Raw genomic sequence first — 21921 nt, forward strand, 5'->3', positions numbered from 1 at the left:
GGACGCTGAAATGGCACTTTGCAGAAAATTTTGTCAGTAATATAGTATTTGGAGTGGATATAGGAGACAACGGGGCAGAGGAAAAAACAAAATCTCTGTTACACAAATCTAGGTAGGTATTGATAAGGACAGTTGACTGGGACTGGTGAGCAGGAGGAAGGATTATGTGTGAGCAAAGTCGGTCCTTAGGGACTGGTGAGGATTTTGGAAGAGATGAGTAAAATGGTGATGTTGTGGTTTTAATAAATTTAGAATGTGATACATAAAGGTTGAAAACAGGTTGAAAGGAAAACATATTAGGCTTGATTTTAGACAGTACTTCGAGGGAAAATTTCAGTTAAAAAAATCCTGCTTGTGGATCGAAAGGTGGACATAAACCACAGGTGAAAGGTCAAGCTTAAGGTAGAATGGAGATCTCAGAATCACTGTCATGCTGTCTTTGACCAAAGTCCTCAAGGACAAAGATTCTCCAAGGAAGTGATGACAGGTAGAAAGGAAGCCAGGGTAAGCCTGAATTTCAGGGGTTCACACAAGCAGCAGCAAGAAGAAGAAAGAGGAAATGGCGCCCAGCTCTGAGTTTCAGAGATGGAAGATTAGGTATTGCAGTATTTCTAAAAGTTGCAGTGAAGATTTTGTCAAGATAGGAAAGACTAAGGTGTGATTACATACCAAAGAGATTATATGTGTGAGAGACAGTGAGCAAGTTAAACCTGTGAGTTGGGATTAACTTGCTGTGAAAAATGCCTTTCTCTGGGAAAAGGGCCACACATGTACATAATCAAGAACTTACATGGGCAGGAAAAAAAAAAAAAAAGAAACTCAAATCTGTTCAATTTTAAAATACATTTTTCCCCCAGTGAACTTATGTGTGTGGATACACACACTTATAATTTTGCAGTTTGTTGACATGTATAGACACACAGACACACACGCTTTGGGAGGGTGTCTGCAGAGCCTGTGTGGTGAGTGGAGGGAAAGCGATGCTATAAAAACACTCCGGACAGGATTACTCTGCGTAAACGACAGCATGTGTGGCTTGTTCCCACCGGCAGCTCAATATGTGTTGCAAACCAAATCAAATTTTTGGTTTTTTTTTGAATCTCTGATCTAACAAGAAACACACTGAGAAACTTGCAATCCCTCTTCAAACACACCCCAAGACATTCACTGAGACTTCTAAGGAGAAGCAGAGTGTGTCTGAGCTTAGACCCTCAAAGTCAGCCCTGTGGTTTCTGAGGAGGCAGATCTAAAGCCTAAAAGTTGATCCTATACATTAGTGGAGAGATGACTTCACAGAATTTAAGAAGAATAAAAACATCGAGACACATATCCACATCCACGGCCTACTCCTACACACATGGAGACAGTCAACTTTAATAAGAACCAGACTGATTTGACTTAAAAAATATATCTGTGCTTTTAAAATAATCCATGCTGGCTTCAGTTCAACCCTTCAAATAGTAACTAAAGTCAGCCCATCTTCTATAGGCGTCTGTTTTCCGTCCCTGAAACAGAGTCCTTCAGTTTCCACAATAGAAAGGTCTGAGAAGCTAAAGCTAGGAGATGCAGACTCCCCACACCTTGGGGAAAATCATCCTGTTAGAAAGTGGAGGAGTCCCCTGTCTCCTGCAGTGTGGCCTGTCCCAGCAGCCCTGTCTTGAGGAGGCCAGTTAAAGGGAGACATCGCTGCCCATTGACTTAGCTGATTCCCTGGGCTAAAACCGGAGTAGATATGACTCTGAGACCCTGGGATGGGCTAAGAGGACTTTTGGATTCCAGCCCAGGATTTAAAAGAAAGAATCTTAATGCTTTTGGGGGCCCTCTTCCTGCCAAGTCCCAGCTAAACAAAAAAGGACTCAAAGAAATAAACCAGAAGAAGAAAAAGAGACAGGTGAGGGAGATAATTGAGAAAAAGGAGAAAAAGAAGAAGAGGAGAAAGCTGAGGGATGGAAAGAAGACAAGTCAAAAGGGAAGGAGGGAGGGAGGGGAGGAAAGAAGCCAAGGAGAAGGCACGGGTTTTTGCGAGAAAAGCAGAGACAGCCTGAAACACAGGGTGGTGGAGAAGGCGAGGGAGAGGTTGTCTGGAGCAGCTTATCTGAACAAAGTCAGACTTCTCACAGGCAGCTGCGGGGGTGGCCCAATCCGTCATTCACATCTCAAGCTCACAGGATCAATGGGAAAGTCGGTCATTTGACCATCCACGGCACGTCAGAATCATTAGGAACTGAGCACCAGAGACCAGCCTGTTGAACTCCTCACTGTCTGCACCAGAGGTAAGCAATGCTGAACACACAGGCTCCCTACACTGCATTCCGGGGTCTGTGTGCTTATGAGTCATTTTTCTTGTGCTCTAAAAAAGTCCTGAGACTAATCAAATTCTTAAGAGATGACTCTCATCTAGACATTCCTGGGCTGAAAGGGAGTAACCATGATGACTTTGCATGGTACAGAAAAGCCAAGCCCAGAACCTACATCAGGATGTCCCTTCCTCTGTCCCAGGGGCCTCTGGATTGCTCAATCCAGTAGGTAATTTCCAGGTCCTCTCTCTTTTGTATCTGATGCCACCAGCCAGTCTCTCCTCTGCGGAGCTTTACTTCCTTTGGCTTTGGGAAGCCACATACTGCTGATCATCTTCATTATAAAGTGACCAACCATCCTGGTTTTCCGAGAGCTGAGGGGTTTCTGGCACTGGGGACATTTAGTACTAAGATGAGAAAGTGCCAGACAAGCTGGTACACATTGGTCACCCCATCACGCCTACTAATCTTCTCTGTGCAGCCGCCAACACGTCTCCTCTTTACCGCCCATCCTTAGGAAGCAGACTTCTAGTCTTGTCTCCCAAGTCCACACCTTTCCCCGTGTACCTGACTCCCTGGGTGCTTAACTCTTGCTCTGTATTGACAAGAGCAGAAGTACCTCTAATTCAACAGGTCCCTCCCAGCATTGGATCTGCCTGTGATATGTCCACATATTCTGTTCTCCCAGTGGCTTTCTCAATTGTTCACTTTACCCTTATGGGTTTTACTCAAGTTTCATCTCCCCCATGTAGTTTCGCCTGATTTCCTGACCCATTTCTGGCTTCTCAGCCTTCCTTTAATAGAGACTACACTATATACCCTATCATTTAATTAATCTGCATCCTAACATGGTATCTAATTTTGTACATCAATAAGTCTCTGAAATTGTAGTGTCAGAGACAAATAGATCTGGGTCTTAAGTTCCAGGTCTACCAATAATTTCCTAACGCGTATTGAATGCTTGTTCTCGGGAGCCAAATTTAAGTTGCTTTACATCATCTCATTTATACTTTGTCACTCTTACTGGAAATAGTGACAGATTTTATTTTCTTGGGCTCCAAAATCACTCTGGACAGTGACTGCAGCCATGAAATTAAAAGATGCTTACTGCTTGGAAGAAAAGCTATGACAAACCTAGACAGTATTAAAAAGCAGAGATATCACTTTGCCAATAAAGGTTCATCTAGTCAAAGCTATGATTTTCCCAGTAGTCATGTTCCGATGTGAGAATTGGACCATAAGAAGGCTGAGCACTGAAAAATTGATACTTTCAAACTATGGTGCTGGAGAAGACTCTTGAGAGTCCCTTGGACAGAAAGGAGACCAAACCAGTCAATTGTAAATGAAATCAACCTGAATATTCATTGGAAGGACTGATGCCGAAGCTGAAGCTCCAATAAGTTGACCACCTGATGCAAAGAGCCAACTCATTGGAAAAGACTTTGATGCTGGGAAAGATTGAGGGCAGGAGGAGAAGGGGGTGACAGAGGATGAGATGGCTGGGTGGCATCACTGACTCAATGGACATGAGTATGAACAAACTCTGGGAGATAGTGAAGGACAGGGAAGCCTGGCATGCTGCAGTCCATGGGGTCACAAAGAGTTAAACACGACTTAGCAACAGCAACATTTATACTTTACAACTTCAAGAGGAATCCTTTTATGGATGAAAAAAAATGTAACTCAGAGATGCTAACGAATGTGCCTGTGTAAACACAGTAGGTAGGGTTACAGTTTAGCTGACTGAACCCAGAACTAGGTTCTTGGCTATAAACTGTTGGGTTTTAATAAATTCAAGATTAAATGTACTATGACTATTTCCAAGAAAATCTCTTATTACTCTAAAGATTATACAACTAGTGACCAAATCTTTCCATAAATTCTCCTCTAATTCTCTGCTAATCTGCCCAGAAATTCTGAACAGAAACCCCTTTGGCCCTCAGAGCCTGCAGACCCATTAGTGCTTGATGCTCATGTATCCTATGGCCCTCCTGCCCTATACCACGCCCCCACATCCCCGCTTGGTGTAACCACTGTAAATGCCCCCCTCTCCCCATCCCCAGTAAATATTTTATCTTTCACAAGCAGCTGGAAGGAGAGAGGTGCGCTAGCAGCAGGCTCGGTCAATCCTGTTTAAATATTGATCACAAACATCGTTAAAATAAAAGTCTATCGACTCAGCTGGTGACTTTGCAGCTTCAACACTTTGCAGAAGGCAATTTTCCATGTGCGGTGACTCCAAGCAACTTGCTTGAGTTATGATGTTAATAAGCGAGGCACCTCCTTTGGGGGAGCTCTGGGATCCTGAGGCAGCTGCGAGAGGAACTAGTCCCTGGCCTTGCGGTGATTCAGAAGTCCTTCCTCCAGCCTTCTTAGCCCTACGGACCTGCATCCCCGAAGCTCGCATCTCACCTTTGGAAGCCAAGCTGAGCTGGCATGCTTCCAGAGTTGGGAGAGTGTGCCTTCGGGGGCCTCAGAAATGTTTAAGGGTAAAGTGACAGTAAGGGGGATGGTACGGCTTCTGGCAAAGGGGTTAAGTCCGTTCCTCTGCAGCAGCTTAGCATCTGTCAGAATCTTGAGGGACTGAAGGGACCCCTTCCCACCCCGGGGCTTCTGATTCAGTCAGTCTGGGACCTGGCTCAGGAATTTGCATTTCTATCAAGTTTCTAGGTGACCAGAGCTGCTGGCTCAGGGGCCACACTTGGAGAGCATTACCATTACCTACACCCGTACTTCCCTAGTAGCTCATTTGGTAAACAATCTGTCTGCAATGTGGGAGACCCGGGTTCTATTCCTGGGTCAGGAAGTACCCTGGAGAAGGAAATGGCAACCCACTCCAGTACTCTTGCTTGGAGCATCCCATGGACAAAGAAGCCTGGCGGGCTACAATCCATGGGGTCCCAAAGAGTCGGAGAGGACCGATCGGCTAAGTTTCTTCCTTTCCCGCCGTACTAAGGTGGCAGCTTGTGCTGAGATCAGCTTGTCCTCCGAGTGCTCTCGGCGCTGCCTCCTCACGTCTTACAGCTTAGCCCTTATCTAGCCCAGCGGTTTTCAAACTCTTATTGAAACTCCTTAGAGATATCGACAAAATCCCAATGGAGGTCCACGATTCAGGGTGAGAACCAGCTCACCCTGGCTGAAGGGAGAACAGAAGGCCAAGGGTGCCCCGGCAGAGCCCTGTGGCTCCAAGGATCTGCTCCAAATGCCCTTCTTTTACAAATGAGACAACTGAGAGCCCAGATGAAGACATGACTCCCTGGAAAGCCAGGATTAGAGCCCAAATTTCCCCCTTTCCCAGAACAGCTACTGTATCTAAGTTAAGGGATAATTGAGCACTCTTAGTTGAAAGGTGACAGTGGATGAACATATCTTTAGGGAGAATTCATCCAGCCATCACTCTTTTGAACGAGTCTGTGTCTTCCACACCTGGGCGGAAGAAAGAGCATTCAGGACCTGGGTTCTTGAAAGCTCTTCTGAGTGGACTGAATGCAGCAATTCAGTCTGCTTCAAGAGTGTGTTCAGATGGCCTACATCTCTGCCTCTCTATATAAACAGAGATAATGGCCAAAGGGGGCACTACGATGCAAGAGAAAAGAGGCATTAGTAAGAAGGAGGTGTAGCCCAGGGAGTGTGTCCCTCAAGGATCAGAGAGCTGTAATTCACAGAAATTTGACAATGGGCAGATTCTAACAAAAAGAAGATTATGAGTTGGTCAGCTTTTCAAATCTTTCTATGTGGACATGTAAGTCACTGTGCTGATTGGCTGGAGGTGGCAATAAGGGATAAGTACAGAGCCAGAGCAATTCACCAGAAGGCAGCCAAGAGGTGAGATCCATTCCTCTATCTTCTTTTCTGTCTGGTCTGATCCCCTTTCCTGCTATCACTCAGAGCCATGGCAGACACAGGGACTCTGAGTCAGCACATCCAGCATTGCCTTCTGGGTTCCCCAAAGAAAAACTAAATAGAATCTCATATGGGCAACTGTGTTCCTTCTAAAATGGAACATGAAGAAAATAGGAGGGTCCCCGTTAACTAACTTAGCATAAAGCAGTTACAAAGATGCTATTTTCATTCCTCTGGTGCCAAATGGCACTAAGCTGGTGACTCAGGCAGCAGACAAAAACAAGGGGAGCTCAAACTCCATTTTCCCTGGGAAGCAGACGTGGCTGTTAGAAGCTCCCAACCCCATACGCAGAGAGGATTGGGCTGTGCAAGTGGATTTCATTGTCTGGTTTGGATCGGCGTCTACAGAGAAACACAACTATAAAGCAAGTATATGTCCTTTCCCCCCACATCCAGCAAAACCTATCCATTTTGTTCACTTCCAACTCTCAGCTCTTCAGCCAACTCTTTCTCAGCTGGTGATTTTTCAGGAGTCCTGCAGGGTGCGGGTGAAGCCCTCTGTGGCTCCTTCTACCCCAGCATTTATAGGACCAAGCACTTCATCTCACTTTACTCTGAAGATAAACAGGGAGCCTTGAGGTCTCAGGCAGGCTGATTGGAATAACCAATCCCAAATGCTCTTTCAGAGTTCAGGAAGCCTTATTTGAAACAGCTGATGTCCTGAACTCAGCCAGTTTTGACTGGAAATTTCACTCCACTTGGATGCAAAGTTTATGTGGTTGCTGTATTACCCAAAGTGAGTGAATAAATAATAATCAAAAGATTGCACCTCTGTTAGGAAGACAGAAAATTCTGGAAAGGATCCTGAGAAAGAATTTAGTCTGAACAGGGGCAGGTCCAAATTGTGCTGTTTTTCAAACATGCAAAGTATATTCTTGCCTCAGGGCCTTTGCACTTATTTTCATTATGGAATTGAAATCCAAATATATCCAGAAATCCATATATATGTATATATATTTCCCTTCCTTAATTAAAATGTCTCTTCAAATGGCAATGCCTCTGAAATTCCCCCCCAACCATCCTTTCTAAAATGGCACCTCTATAGTGTCAGCATTATTTTCCTGTTTTATTTTCCTCGCAGCACCTCTAATTCTATTTTTATGTTTTTAAATTCTTCTTGGACCATCTCTCAGGGGTATGTAAGTTCCACAGAGATGAATTATCTTACCACCTTCTATACTATATCCTGAGGGCTCTTTTGCACATGGATGCTCAGTGAGGATTTGTTTGTTAAGTGAATGAATTCTAGAGCGCTCACTGCCAAGTCCATTCATGTTGCCTCTGGGGTGGAGAAATGTGACTCTTGTATAAACTGTAAACTGCCACATCGGTGTACAACATTGTTAACATATCAGTCTTCATTTTAGGCCCTCTCTATTGAAAAGTATTTTCCTTTCACTTAAAGTCTTCCACTGCAAATTAAATAATTGAGGGAAATCAAGAGTGGCTTTTAGCCACCGTTTTCAAAGAAAACACGTTCTGATTTTGTTACAAGAGTTGGCATATTTGGTAGCACAAACCTCAGTATAGAGGGCAAGAGAAGAGAGTCCTATTTGCCTAACTGTCTTAGACTCACCAGTCATGAAAACCGTCTAGTCCCACTGTGTCTAATTGCCATTGAGAGCCAATGTGTCCCATTTTCCACTGTGCTCTAATTCCATTTATGTATTAACAAGCAATCCTATTTTCTCAGAATTTTCTAGGGAGCATTTTACATAAAGCTTCTCAACCACCCCAAGAGTGAGACTGTCATAGTCCTTACTTACTGGAGGACAAAGCAGATTCCAGAGGTTGAAGTGAGATCCCCAATGTCAGAGCACCTTGGAAACAAATCAGTTACTGGAAAGAAGTAGCCTTCAAACTCAGATATTCAGGCCCCAAGCCCAGTAGTCTTTCTTCCTAACCAGACTGCATCTTCAGGATATGTGATTTCCAGGGAAGGTAGAGTCAGCTTGGCATTTCCCACCTGGGCATTCGTCTAATAAATTCCTATGCCTTTTTCTAGCTGCCCTTGGGGTGAGGAGTCATGTACACATTTTGTTTCCTCACACCAGCCTCTGCAGCTGAGTTCCAACAGTCCAGAAGGGAAAACGCATCCAGAAATCCATCAGAGAGCATTAACAGACTGTGCTTGTTGATAATCTAACAACAAACAGTAAATCCTCCTCTTAGCCTAGACTCCCCATGTTGGACCAGCAGGGCTGTTTCCTGGGGGGAAAGAGGAAGCAGAAAACAGTGTTGCTGAGAATAAAGCCAGGCACAGCCTCAGAGAACCCAATAGCAATCAGGATGCTCCCCACCAGAACTGCCCTTCTAGCCTGGTGTGCCCCCTGCAGGAAGAGTGGTAATTACCCAGGTGAGAAGCGGAGGCTCTATCCCAGCTCTGCTGGGGATGAAGCTGCTGTGCTGCTAATAACCTGTCTCAGGGCTTGCGGCCAAGGAGGAGGTCAGGTGCCCCAGGCCCTCTTTAGCGGAAAAGCACAGTTATCACAGGCAGCCACTGCTTTCCTGGTGGGTGATATTCCTCTTAGGAAAAGGTTTATCTGGTGATGCCCCAAACAGTCAGCATGGGGCTATTATTCTGCTCCTGATCACCAGTATGAATCACACAGGTGGAGCTGGGTGGTGGCTCAAACCCTAGAACCCACTCCAGTATTCTTGCCTGGAGAATCCCATGGATTGAGGAGCCTGGCGGGTTAAGGTCCATGGAGTCACAAAGAGTCGGACACGACTGAGCGTCTGAGCAACCGGTTTCCAAAAGGGGGCAGGCTAATTTATGGAGGAGATCATGGTCTTCTGAATATATAGAATTAACAAAGTGGAAAGGAAGTGAGCACCGAGACTTTTGGATGGGAATCAGGAAGCTAAGTCCTTCTGAAGACGTGTCGTGTGCCCAGGAGAATGGGCTACCATGATGGGAAACGCCGATAAGGATATAGGGTGGCTCTTGCCCCCAGGAAGGTTGAAGACTAGGTGGAGAGAGAAATGAAAACATGTACCAAATGTGAATAAAATAGGATGGAGCTGAGTGCTAAGTGGGAGTTAGTAATAAGTGTCAAGGTAACATCTGATAAGTAGGCATTTGGCACACTTAGTAAGTGCAAGAAGGATTTCACGAATGACCAAGGAAGAAATGTCTGCTGGAGCGAGGTCCTGAGCTGGGCAGCTAGGATCAGGGCTGAAGTCTGACTAGAAGCTGGGAGGTGGAGGGCACTCAGAGCCTGAAAAGACAAACTAAGACAAACAGAAAGCAAGCCAATGATGACATTCATAAACATGTCTATGGCTCAGCATAGTTTGCAATCTATTTTTATGTATTTAGCTCTCATAACTAAACTTGAGACAGGCTGGTTTGATCAGATGAGAAGTCTAAGACTCAGAATATTTAGCAAAAATACCTAATATTGTTATGCCCAATGTCCGAATCCCCGAGCGGGAAGAGAGAAGGCCTCCAAGACAATGCAACTCGCATAAAGGGAAGTTTATTGCTGACTCGAGTCAGGGCTCCTGCTGCATCCAACGCAGTGGTGCGGGGTCAGAGAGCCCCGAGCCCAAGCTTTTACACAAATTTATAGGGTGAGCACACGCCGTTGGTAGTTGGTTTAAGCAGATAAAGCAATTTCATTGGTCAAAACTTTGCGCGTGGAACTTTCCCTGGGGTTTCCACCCCGTTCCTAATTGGCAAACAGCGGTCAGTGTTAAGCGAAAGCTGATCCAGGTGGCCTGATAATCTTACCACCCAGAAGTAGGAAGGCCTACTCTTAATCTAAGCTGCCTGCCATGGCATTACTTCTGCCCGCCTCACAATATTACTCAGTCGTTAGGTATTGGAGCTGGAGCAAGAATCCAGCTCCATGTGTTTTCCTTTCTAAGCCACAGGATTTTGAAATCTTTTTGACTCTAGCTTGTAGCAAGAAAGACATGTTACATTATGGACTGGTACACACGTGATATCATTCTATAATATAGCACTCACCTTTACTGAGTGACATGTTTTCTAATCTATCCTAGTCTATTTCTTTACCAGATAGTTTTGGTTGTATAATGGACCCAAAACTGAATGGCTTAAAACAGCAACAGTGTAATTTGCTCATGACTCTGTTGGGTGTTTTTTTCCTAGGCCAGTAGATCTCAGCTGGGAGTGATTTTGCCTTTTGGGGGGCACATGGTTGTGTCAAGAGTGTTTTGATTTTTATCACTGTGGTGGTGGATGCCACCGACATTTAGTGGGGGAAGGCCAGAAATGCTGCTAAACATCCTATACTGTGCAGAACAGCCCCGAAACAAAGAATTACCTGGTCTCATATGTCAGTAGCACCAAGGTTGAAAACCCCTCTTCTGCACTGGGCAAAGCTCAGCTGATCTCAGCTGGGCCGGCTCATGCATCTGTGGTCAGCTGGTGGGTTGACTAGGGGAGGGGAGAGGCTGCTTGGTTCTGGATGGGCCTTGCTCACAGGTCAGGTTTGCAGTCTGGGGAAAAGGCAACTGAGGCATGTATTTTGGTTCTTGACAGGCTGATCCAGATTCATTCACACGGGGATCATCTCAGAGTTCCCAATGGCAGCAGGAGAGGGCAAGTTCCAAAGCTTAAACAGTTTTAAAGCTGTTGTTTAGGTCATGCTTGCTATTGTTTCGCTGGCCAACGAGTCACATAGAGGCAGGAAAGAATGGAGGGCCCTGACGGTAGCACTCTGCCATCATTTCACTAGAAAAAGATTCTGTTCACAGCCCAGTAATGTATTTCAGGACCTACAAACGGATCAGTACTTGTAGACTGAAAGATGCTACTTTGTATCAGACCCTTTGCAAGCTATTCAATAGGACTTATCTCTCTCTCTCTTTTTGCCTTTCATTTCCAGAATATCGGACAATGTCATATGTGTAATAGGGGCTCAACACATATTTTACGTGAGACATTGGAGATGCCCATAAAGAAACTTGCCTGACTTAGGATGGATACTTGGTAAGAAAAGTTGGCTGGTTGAAGCTGAGCCAGAGCATGGCACTTTGAGAATGCCAAACAAGGGAATATTTTTATTTTTATTTTTGTTTATTTTATTTATTTATTATTTGACTGCACCACCCAGCGTGTGGGATCTTAGTTCCCCGACCAGGGATCAAACCTGTGGCCCCTGCAGTGGAAATTAAGAGCCTTAAGCCTTGGACGGCCAGGGGAGTTGCAGGGAAACATTTTTAAACCAGCTACCTAGATGAAGACTGAAGTACCAGATTCCTAGTCAGGCCTACTTCTCTGGAGATGTAGGGTCTCTTATACCTACCTTTCTCCTCTCATTGCGTCACCCATTATCAACTAAGTTAAAACATCTAGGCTTTCTGTACCTAATCAGAACATATGAAAAAAAGAAGATTGTACCTTATGGTGCTTACAGATAGTTGGGGGTGGGGGGTGGGTGGAACTTATGGGAATTCAAGAAATTGTGAGCCTGTTAATTTTCTCAAAGGAAAGTTTTGCTTCTTTGGGAGAAAATAGGAAACCACACGGACATACAATCAAAGAATACTTTCTGTTTCAAGTCCAGAAAACCTGGTTTGAGGAATTAAGCAAGCTGTACTTTGCTTGCCATTGAGAATTCAAGAGATTCTTGGAAGGTGAGAGATGGGGAAATGAGTCTGCTGTATTCTAAGACCTGCTGTGTGTGCTGTCAGAGAGGCCGCTGTCCCTCTCTGGGCCTTGCTTTCCCCTGCTGTAGAGTGAAGTGATGAGGTTGAATGAGCACAGAGGTCCCTCCCGGCAGGCAGCTTCTGATGGCCTGTGTCTCTCCGTGTTTCTTGTGGCTGGAGGAAATTCTGACCCCGTCTCCCCTCTCTGCTCATTGTTTCAGGCAGCATCCTGCCTTGCGAGGAGAGAGAGCTCTTGATGTCAATCACGGGGTAACAGAATGAGAGCCTTCCTGTCTGTCCCCTGTGGGGAAATTGCAGGCAGACAATTAATCCAGCTCTTTACACCAGACCCCCCTCCACACAGCATGTGATGGGGAAGGCCTCTCACTTCCCTTCTGGCTCCCACATGTCACCGAACCTGTTGCCTCATGATTCAGTCCGCCATTGCCATTAAAGTTAACCATCCCCGGGAAAATGAATGCGCAGTTAACAAAGTGATAAGTTGATGCTTAAACTTTAAGCAGATTGCTTCTAGCTAATCTCATTTAAGTGGCAGACAGAATCACAGGCACTCTCAGCTCTGTATAAGCCCCAGCACCCAAGAAAATGAGTGGGCTCCCAAGGGGAAAACCTCACTATGCTTCTCCTTCCAGAAGCTGAAATGGAGTGGGTATGTGATGGGGGCCAGGGAGATGGAAAATGGAAAGTGATGTCCTGCTACCCTGAGGGCCAAGTTAGTGGGTTAGCCTTAGGAGCATCACTTAACCACTCTGAGAGTCCATTTCCCTATTCAGCAAAATGGGTGCAGTGACATCTCTGAGGATATAACTCTTGGTAAGAAGTAGAGGCTATGTGAGTGAAGTGATTTATCCAGCCCTGGCACATCGGAGGCTCCCAGTAACAAGAGGTGGAGGGTGGGCACTGGAGGCTCCCTGGGAAGTCCCTTATTGCCAGCTCTGGGAGGAGACCCCCCTTCCAACCTCCCTTCCCCCCCAACAGCTGATGAAGAACTTTTTACACGGATACTAACACAAAAAGGAGGCAGAGACTTGCTTACACTTTGGGAGAAGAGGAGTGACGGCCGAATTCTGGACTTGTCCAAAGATACCTTTTAAATACAGGAATTCTCATCTTTTTGTATCCAAAAGAAAGAAAACTCCTCACTCCTGTCCCCTTCAGATTCCCAGAATAGCACTTTTTTCTCAGTCTCTGGTATGAGAGTACTAAGAGGCATGAAGGTCTGGAGTGGGTACGGCAACCCACTCCGGTGTTCTTGCTGGAGAGTTCCATGGACAGAAGAGCCTGGTGGGCTACAGTCTTTGGGGTGGCAAAGAGTTGGACACAACTGAAGCGACTTAGCAGGCACCTGTATGAGAGTATTACGAGCCAGAAAGGAAGGAGAAGGAAATATTAAGAGAAAAAGAGGAGAGGAAAACAAAAAACAAAAAGACCTTCAGATGAATGAGGAAAAAAGTGAGCTCACAGCAACACAGTCAGTTGCTTTCCTTTGTCTCAGCTTCAGCTGGATGACTCTCGACATTTCCGGTGAATGAGGAACTTCTAAAATTAACTGAGCAGCTACTTAGGTTCCAGGAACTGTATCAGGCCACTGAGGACCCAGTGGAGGGAAGGATGGGTGTAGTGTCTGCCCTCAAAGAGCTCACAGGCTGGAGAGGAAGACATCCTACAGCAGCCACAAAGAGGCGATCCCAGCTGCTCAGTCTAGGCATCAGGGAAGGCTTCCCAAGGACAGGGACAGGTGGGGGATGGAAGAATAAGCAGCAGTTTCTTAGCTAAACAGATGGGGGAATGCGGACAAATTTTTAGGTAAGAGGCGGAGCGTGGGGAAAGGCTTAGAGAGGGAAGTTGAGGTTGAGTTTGGAACGGAGAGAAGCTGAAGACGATAGGAGTGGACAGAGTCAGGGAGATGAAGGCGGTGAGCAGTGTGGGGAGGGCGGCCTGCCTGCCTGACTCCACCCGGCAGGATCTACAGCACCACTTTGAGGATTTCCACAAAAGCGCAGTAGAAAAACCCTGCTTTTTCTGAGTCCCGTGAGGGATATTAATATATAGAAATTAATATAGCTTTTACTTGGTGATTTAATATAGCCTTTTATTTGGTAACAATATAGCTTTTACTTGGTAACAATGTAGTTTTAGATTTTGTAAAGCATTTTGGAAAGTATTATCTTCATTGAAGGAGGGAGCTCTGGGTGAGAGAGGTGGTTATATTAAGAGCACAGAGCTAGTCAGGGGCGAAACAGCTTTGCGGCTTCCTTCCACGCCCTTTTGTCTATAACTACCCAGCAGGAGGAGGGATGTGTTAAGGTAGAGAATGTGACCTATACAGATGTCTGTAAAAGTTTTCCAAGGCGCCCCAGAATATGGCCCCAAACTCACAGGGGTACAGCCGCAAACTCACTCACTGTGTATTTTAAATGTTTGAGGAAAATGGAATGAAGATCAGCATGGTCAGACCCTAGGCAAGCTGTCAGCTCCAGGTTGCTTATGCTTCAGCATTTTGACAGTACTGCATTTCTTTTGATGGCATCATTTTTTTTTTCTTTTTTTATTGCAGTAAAATGTACATAAAATGTATGCTTTTAACCATTTTTAAGTGTACGGTTCAGTGGAATTAAGTAGTCATGTTTTTGTGGAAGTTCAGTTCACCTCAGTTCAGTCACTCAGTCGTGTCTGACTCTTTGTGACCCCATGAATTGCAGCATGCCAGGCCTCCCTGTCCATCACCAGCTCCTGGGGTCCACCCAAACCCATGTCCATCGAGTCGGTGATGCCATCCAGCCATCTCATCCTCTGTCGTCCCCTTCTCCTCCTGCCCTCAATCTTTCCCAGCATCAGGGTCTTTTCCAGTGAGTCAACTCTTTGCATCAGGTGGCCAAAGTATTGGAGTTTCAGCTTCAGCATCAGTTCTTCCAATGAACACCCAGGACTGACCTCCTTTATGATGGACTGGTTGGATCTCCTTGCAGTCCAAGTTTTTGTGCAAATATGCCCACTATTCATCTTGAGAACTTCCTCATCATCCCAAACTGAACTCTGTACCCATTAAACATCAGTTCCCCATTCTCCCCTCCCTTCAGCTCCTGGCAACCACCACTCCACTATCTGTCTCTATGAATCTGACTACCGTTGGTACCTCATGGGGCTTCCCTTGTGGCTCAGCTGATAAGTGGAATCATGCAACAGTTGTTCTTTTGTGTCTGGCTTATTTCACTTACAACAATGTCTTTGAGGTTCATCCATGTTGCAGTGTGCATCAGAGTTTCTTTTCTTTCTGGGGTCAATAATATTCTCTCTCTCTCTGTCTCTCTACATACACACACACACACACACACATGTATATACACCACATTTTCTTAACTCATTTGTCAATGATACTTAGGTTATTTTTACCTTCTGGCTGTTGTGAATAATGCTGCTTTGAACGTTGGTATATACATTTCTGTTCAAATCTCTGCTTTCAATTCTTTTGAGCAGATACCCCAAAGTAGAATCACTGGATCACGTGGCAATAATTCTAAGTTTCATTTTTTTGAGCAACCACCATGTTGTTTTCCACAGTGGCCACCCCATTTTACATTCCCATCAGCAAAGCGCCATCATATCTTTGTGAAGTTGTGTTTATGGTAGCTGTTAGGATAAAAGGTAAGTATTATGTCAAAATCATTCAGATCAAGAGATAAGAGTGGTGATATTTAATCTGATTCCAAGGTTTGAGAATTCTGCACAGGTCTCCTTTGCAAGTGATTGCAGTTATCTAAGAATAAAGTGCAAATGATTTTTCTTTCAATTAATGTGCATTATTTTTCAAATGGCTACTATGTTATTAAGACATTAAATATCATTATGTATTTAACCTAACTTTAGTTAGGTATGTATTTAAGCTAACTGCTTAATAAATGGAACAGTTAGCTATCTCCTCTGGCTTATGGATGCCACGAAAGCAATTACTGAGTCACTAAGGAGGCCATAAACTGAGTCTGGAAACCTCTGGCCTAGAGGGTGAGCACGAAGGAAAGAGAGCTCGGAAAGCTGGCGCTTCCCCCTCTCTTTTCTCTGTGGTTTATGACAAGGTGCTGTTGCCGCAATCATCCGAAACACAAACGAGTTCTTGTTTCTTTCCTGTTTCTTTCACTTTTCCCCAAATGATACAGAGTTGGGTGAAGCCAGCAAAGCACTGCGCTTCCTCAATTTTGCATCTAGTAATTTGGTTTTATGAGTTAATAGTTATGAAGAAATGTAGTTAATAATGCAGGCAAGTGCATCTTAAAAATATATAATTGCCAGACTCCTTCTGGGTTGGTAGCACTAGCTTTGCATCTCCTAATGGTTCTGAAATAACTTGATGAGAAACTACATTTGTCTCCCCCAAATCAGGCTCAAATTAAGCTGATAAGAATATATTTCAGAAGTCACTTCCTTTTGACATTGTTCCGTGTTCTCCCAGCAGAGACGTTGTTTATTTCACTTGGTCCCATGGATTTTGCTTATACTTCTTTCAATTAAGACATTTTCCCAACTGGATTTTGTTTATTTGTCTATGTTTATCTATTTATTTTTCCTGTAGAAAGTCAGTTCCTGAGGACAGCAACTTTAATTCATTTAACTCTGAGCCCTTATTTCCAGCAAGTTTTAGTTTAGTCATCTGAGGGGAAAAACAGTTAAATAATAGTACTTTAGATCTAGGAATTCCATTTGTGTAATTTAAGAAAATTTGTTTCACTTGTGTAATTGTATCACAGGGATATAAGAGTAAATATGTAAAAACTTTATGGACAAAGATGTTCTTAGTCGCATCATTTCCAATCCAAACAAATAGTACAGGACTTTAAGCGTTCAACAATAGGAAAAAGTTTAATTATGTTATCATATATCCATTTAATGATCAGGGGGCCATTAAAAATAATGCGTACAAACAGTTTATAATAAGAAAATGCTTAAGATAGTATACAAGTTAAAGAAAAGTAGGATTCAATATTGTGCATATGATATAATCTCAGTTTTGAAAAAATAAGACAAAAACTTGGCATTTAAAAGGAAAAAAACTGGGAGAAAATCGATTAAGACTATTTAGCACTCACTGTCTCTGAATAATTAATAGCCTTCTACTTAGTACTCTTGCTATGTTTTACATGATTCGCCTGAGCAGGAGCCTTAGTTCATGCTTTGTCCCCGCTCTGGGAATGCCTTTGTTTTTCCTTTGTGTGTTGGAACCGATTTGCTCAGACCGACTTCAATACTAGCTCTTCCACGATGAAGTTTTCCATCTACTTCTCTGGCCTCCTATAGCTCTCATACAGTAATGATGAGATGTTTTAAGCTAAAATGATGTTATGTTTTAAGATTTCCCTTTAATATCTTACAGTCCATAGAAATGGAAAGTAGTCTGAATCAGGAGGCAGAGTGCCCACATTTGAATCTTATTCCTACACTTATTCCCTAAGTGACCTTGTACAAGTTATTTATTCTTTCAATGCCTCATTTTCATTATCTGTAAAATAGAGTTATGTCTTATATCTAGATATAAACTTCTCTGAGGCATAGAGACCTTGTCTTTATAGCCAGTGATTTACTCTAAGGCTTTGCTATATAGAAAGTGAAAATCTATTGTAGTTAATTACCTGCAGTTTACATAGGGAACCTCCTGGTGTTAGTAGTAGGCATATTCATGGGCACAAACTACTTTGCAATAAAGTAGATCAGTAGTAACTGTGACCAGTTGTACCAGGTATGGCCTTATATTTTAAAGGCTATTGATGGACATGAGTTTGAACAAGCTCCGGGAGCTGGTGATAGACAGGGAAGCCTGGCATGCTACAGTCCATGGGGTCACAAAGAGTGGGACACGACTGAGTGACTGAACTGAACTGACCTTTTTATTTCGCTATTATATCTCATATAATTACAGGAAGGTTCTCATTTGTTCATTTCCTGGGGAAACTTTCTACTGAATTCACATTATATGATAGTCACTGTGCTAGATTCTGGGGATAGAAGTGATGTAAAACCGTTCTTGCTTTCAAGGCAAGGAACTTAACATTTAGTGTTCATGGTGATGCTAAGTAGAGATAAGGTAACATGCAATTACACACGGGGGCAACAGCTCTCCTAGGAGCATGTGAAAGAGATATCGGAGGCACACAGGCAAGAAGCTGCAGCTCTTAAAGGGAAACAAGAAATAGCAAAATCTTTGTAGAAGAAGAGATGCTTGCACTGAGTCTCAGAGAATGAAGAATTATCCAGGTGAACTGGGTTTGAAAATGCCATTCAAGGAAAAGAAATCAGCAAGTCCGAAGGCCTGAAGTTTATTTTCCTTCTGACCCTTGATTTTGGGGAGACACTGTTGTTTCTGGTTGAGTCAGCTGTTGAGATTGTTAATGGTAGTGCTACTGACCCTGGCTAAGGAGGCTCAGAGATGTTGTATATCTGAGCTAGAGTCTCATCGTGAACTTGGAGGTGATTCAAAAATATCTGGGACATAAAGTACAAGTCTAAACTGAAGTGAAACGGAGCCTGTGGAGGAGTGAGTGTGTGCAGCCTGAAGCTGGAGAGGTGAGCCTGAGTCCCGCGCTAAGGGACCTGATGCTGTGGAGGTGAGCATGTGACCATCTGGAGGTCCTGAGGCTGAGGAGGTGAGCATGGGTACCACACTAAGCTGGAGAGGTGGCCTTGTGTGCCGTGCTAAAGGAGCTTAAATCCACCATCACCATGAGAGCAAGCCCGGAAGGATTCTTAATAGTGAGTGACATTATTAGGTCAATTTTTTAAAGAATAAACTGATTGAAGGGAAACTTATTAGGAGGCATTACAGTGACCTAGGGAGACTGGAATAAAGATAGATGCAGCACATAAACTGATTTGAGAAGCAGTCAAATTCAACAGGATAGCAATGGAATGAGTGTGGGTAGCTAAAAAGAAGGAAATAACTGAGACTGGGAATGACGATCACCAAGACAGAAAAGCAGAGTGTACTCTGTTTTAGAAGGAAAAATAAAAGCATGGTTTTGACTGTGGTCTTGAGCTTGAGTTTCTGTGAGATCTCCAGGCTGGGCAGATATATGTCCTAGAAAGCTGGATATTTGATATTTAGGGCTCAGGAAAGAGATTTAAGACTAACTTCAGAGAGCTAATGATAAAATAGGGCATTAAAATAGAAGTAGAAAATAAAAATCATGCTGCTAATGAAAAAATGAGGCATTTAACATTGAAGTAGAAAATGAAAACCATGAACTCAAATAAAAAACTAGAGGAAGCAAAAAAATTAATTGTTGATATTGAAGATTTAATTTAGCTTGGAGTTTCCTAGAAGTCTGGACAAAACAGAAGTTGCTATTCTGTCCACAGTGTTTTCCCTTGCCAGAGTTTATGAAAAAAGTGTTTTCTCATTATAATACATCAGAAAATTTGGGGAAGTGACAGAGTGCTAATGACACTCCCCGAAAGTAAAAGCCAGCAAATATAATTTAAAGACTCGGCATTTACACTATTGGCACAGAAAACATTCCCATTAGAGGGAAAATATTTGACCCTGTCAGAAGTCAAAGAGAAATTTATCAACATGTTTAAATATTTGCAAGGATCGGTATCTTAGAAAAAAGCAATTTCTTAAAAATGTCTTGTCAAATAGCACTTTGACTAACCCTTTTAATTCTTAGAAGACTGATTGGTTACAATTAATTGAAGTTTTATATAAAACTCCGTGATAAGCTACTCAGGCCCAGACTACCATGTTTTATTCTTTCTTTTCAGACATGCATTCCGTGCCAGATACTGGCCACCATAATCACATTTATGTCTCGACCCCACAGAGCAGTCCTGCTGAGCAAACACCTGGCCCTCATCTCTGCCACGGCCCTGCCCGATATATTTGTTGACGAGATCTGACTGTCTCAACTATTGCTAATGCATACCATCCCATTTACCCTCCTTTGAATGAGTACAAGTGTTTCCCAAAGAAGACAGCTCATCTTTGAGTTGCTTAGTTTTCCAAACATGGTTTGCTCTGAGCTCAAGGGGGAAAATAAAAGCCTCAGGAATTTCAGCAGATCTTATTGTAATTTTATTAAACAGAGCCCAGCTTGAACATCCTCTGTATTCTGAGTTCCAGCTCTTTGTCAGGCCCTTCTAAATGTCAATGCAGGGTTGGCAGGTTCTTTAGAGAAGGGGTGGTGTGTTAGTTTCCTAAAGCTGCCATGTCAAAGTGCAACAGACTGGGTGGCTTAAACAGCAGAAATGCATTGTCTCACGATTCTGGAGGCCAGAAGTGCCAGATCAAGGTGTCAGTAGGGTTGGTTGCTCCTGAGGGTTGCGAGGGAGAATCAGTCCTGTACCTCTTCCCTAGCTTCCGGCAATCATTGGCTTGTCTTTGCGTTGCCCTGATCTCCGTCTTCATCATCCCGTGGCACATTACCAAGCAGTGCCCCTCTCCTGATGCCTGCCTCTGTGTTTAAATTTCCCCTTTTTATAAAGATTAGGGCTATTTTGGATTAGGGCCGCTCCTAGACCCTGATGCTGGGAGGGATTAGGGACAGGAGGAGAAGGGGACAACAGATGATGAGATGGCTGGATGGCATTACCAACTCGATGGGTGATAGACAATGAGATGGCTGGATGGCATCACCGACTCGATGGGCATGTGTTTGAGTAAACTCCGGGAGTTGGTGATGGACAGGGAGGCCTGGCGTGCTGCGATTCATGGGGTCGCAAAGAGTCAGACACGACTGAGCGACTGAACTGAACTGAACTGAACTGAAGGACTCCATTTTAACTTAATTACCTCTGCCGAGCCCTGTATGTTGAAACAGGGTCACATGTAGAGTACCGGCGGTTAGACATGCAACATTTCTTTGGGGGCACAATTCCGTCCAGAATGTGTGGTCTGTACTTCCTAAGAAAGCGAGGGGTTCTCGAACTTTGAAATGTGTTAGACACACTCGAGGAGCAGCAAGTCCTCAGGCCCCTTTCTCTCTCTGGCAGGGCAGCCTGACCCCTCCCGTCTGCATAGCACTGTCATTGATGGAACGGCCAAGGAGAGAGGGAACGTGCCTTATATCTCTACAGAGAAATGTTTCCCAGGGCTCGCTCTGCAATGTCAGTCCTGCGAGACACTCAGCAGTGAAAGATTCCTGGCAGTTTAGTTCTGGAAAGACCTTCCCAAACCTCACGATTAAAAGGGGAGCCCTTTAACTTGATGGCTGTCTTTTCTTTGTTTAGTTTTGTGACTTGAGGATCTTACTCCCCTCCCATGGAATTAATGTTCAATAGAGAACATTATGGGAAAGACTGGTTTAATGTTTGCTGTTTACAGGACATACTCACAGTTATCTCATTTGGTTCTCAGAATGGGTTCTGGTGGGCACAAAGTGGTTATTATGGGTTTGTGGTGGAGAAACCACAGTTTACAGAGGTATATCATTGGCTAGGATGAGGTGGCCAAAAGTGATGGTGAGAGAACTTGCATCTAAGCCTCCTGATTACTTGTCCAGTACTTTCCCCCTCCTTTGACACACAGTTTCTCAAGATTGGAAGGCTGTTACATAATTTCTCTCCATTTTTCCTTGTTACCGTAATTGCATTCAGGACAATTCCTTAACCTTTGCTGAGAAGCAACAGCATCCGTTCCGAGTGAGGCTGAGAAGGCCACAGCAGACGGCAGGGAGCAGCTCCACACCCAGGACGCTCTGCCCCAGGCCGCCTGGCTCGTCCTCTCCCCACCTCGCGTTTTTATTGAGCAGTTGCTCTGCTCTTTCTCTTGTTTACCTCTGCCCTTTTGGGAGACTCTGCAGGTGTTATAAATAACCAGCTTCAAAGTCACTACACATTCTCTCCATGCCAACATCATCTCTCCCTCCCTCCCCCTCATCTTCAAGCATCCCTACTTTATTGGTTCCTGAAAGGCATGTGTCATTCAAACACAACCTTCATCTCTCAGATGCTGTCTGTTGCCGTAGACATTTGTCTGAAGGGAGTCTGGGCCCAGACTTGCGGGGATCGCCAAAGCTCTTAGACCCTGTTGGGGCTGGTGAGTCCCTGCACCATCGTCCTCTGACTCATGAACACGAAAACCCTCCATCATTCC

The 21921-nt window shown here is 44.2% G+C and overlaps 1 long non-coding RNA gene across 1 annotated transcript; it reads left to right on the plus strand.

Moving 5' to 3' along the window:
- The first annotated feature begins 2019 nt into the window (after nt 1-2019).
- Nucleotides 2020-12411, plus strand: LOC122452503. The gene is made up of 3 exons (XR_006272715.1): nt 2020-2273; nt 11060-11163; nt 12044-12411. It is a non-coding gene; the product is annotated as an uncharacterized LOC122452503 (long non-coding RNA).
- Nucleotides 12412-21921: the final 9510 nt, after the last annotated feature.

The sequence above is a fragment of the Cervus canadensis genome, chromosome 13 (assembly GCF_019320065.1).
Source record: "Cervus canadensis isolate Bull #8, Minnesota chromosome 13, ASM1932006v1, whole genome shotgun sequence".
Classification (NCBI taxonomy): Eukaryota; Metazoa; Chordata; class Mammalia; order Artiodactyla; family Cervidae; genus Cervus; species Cervus canadensis.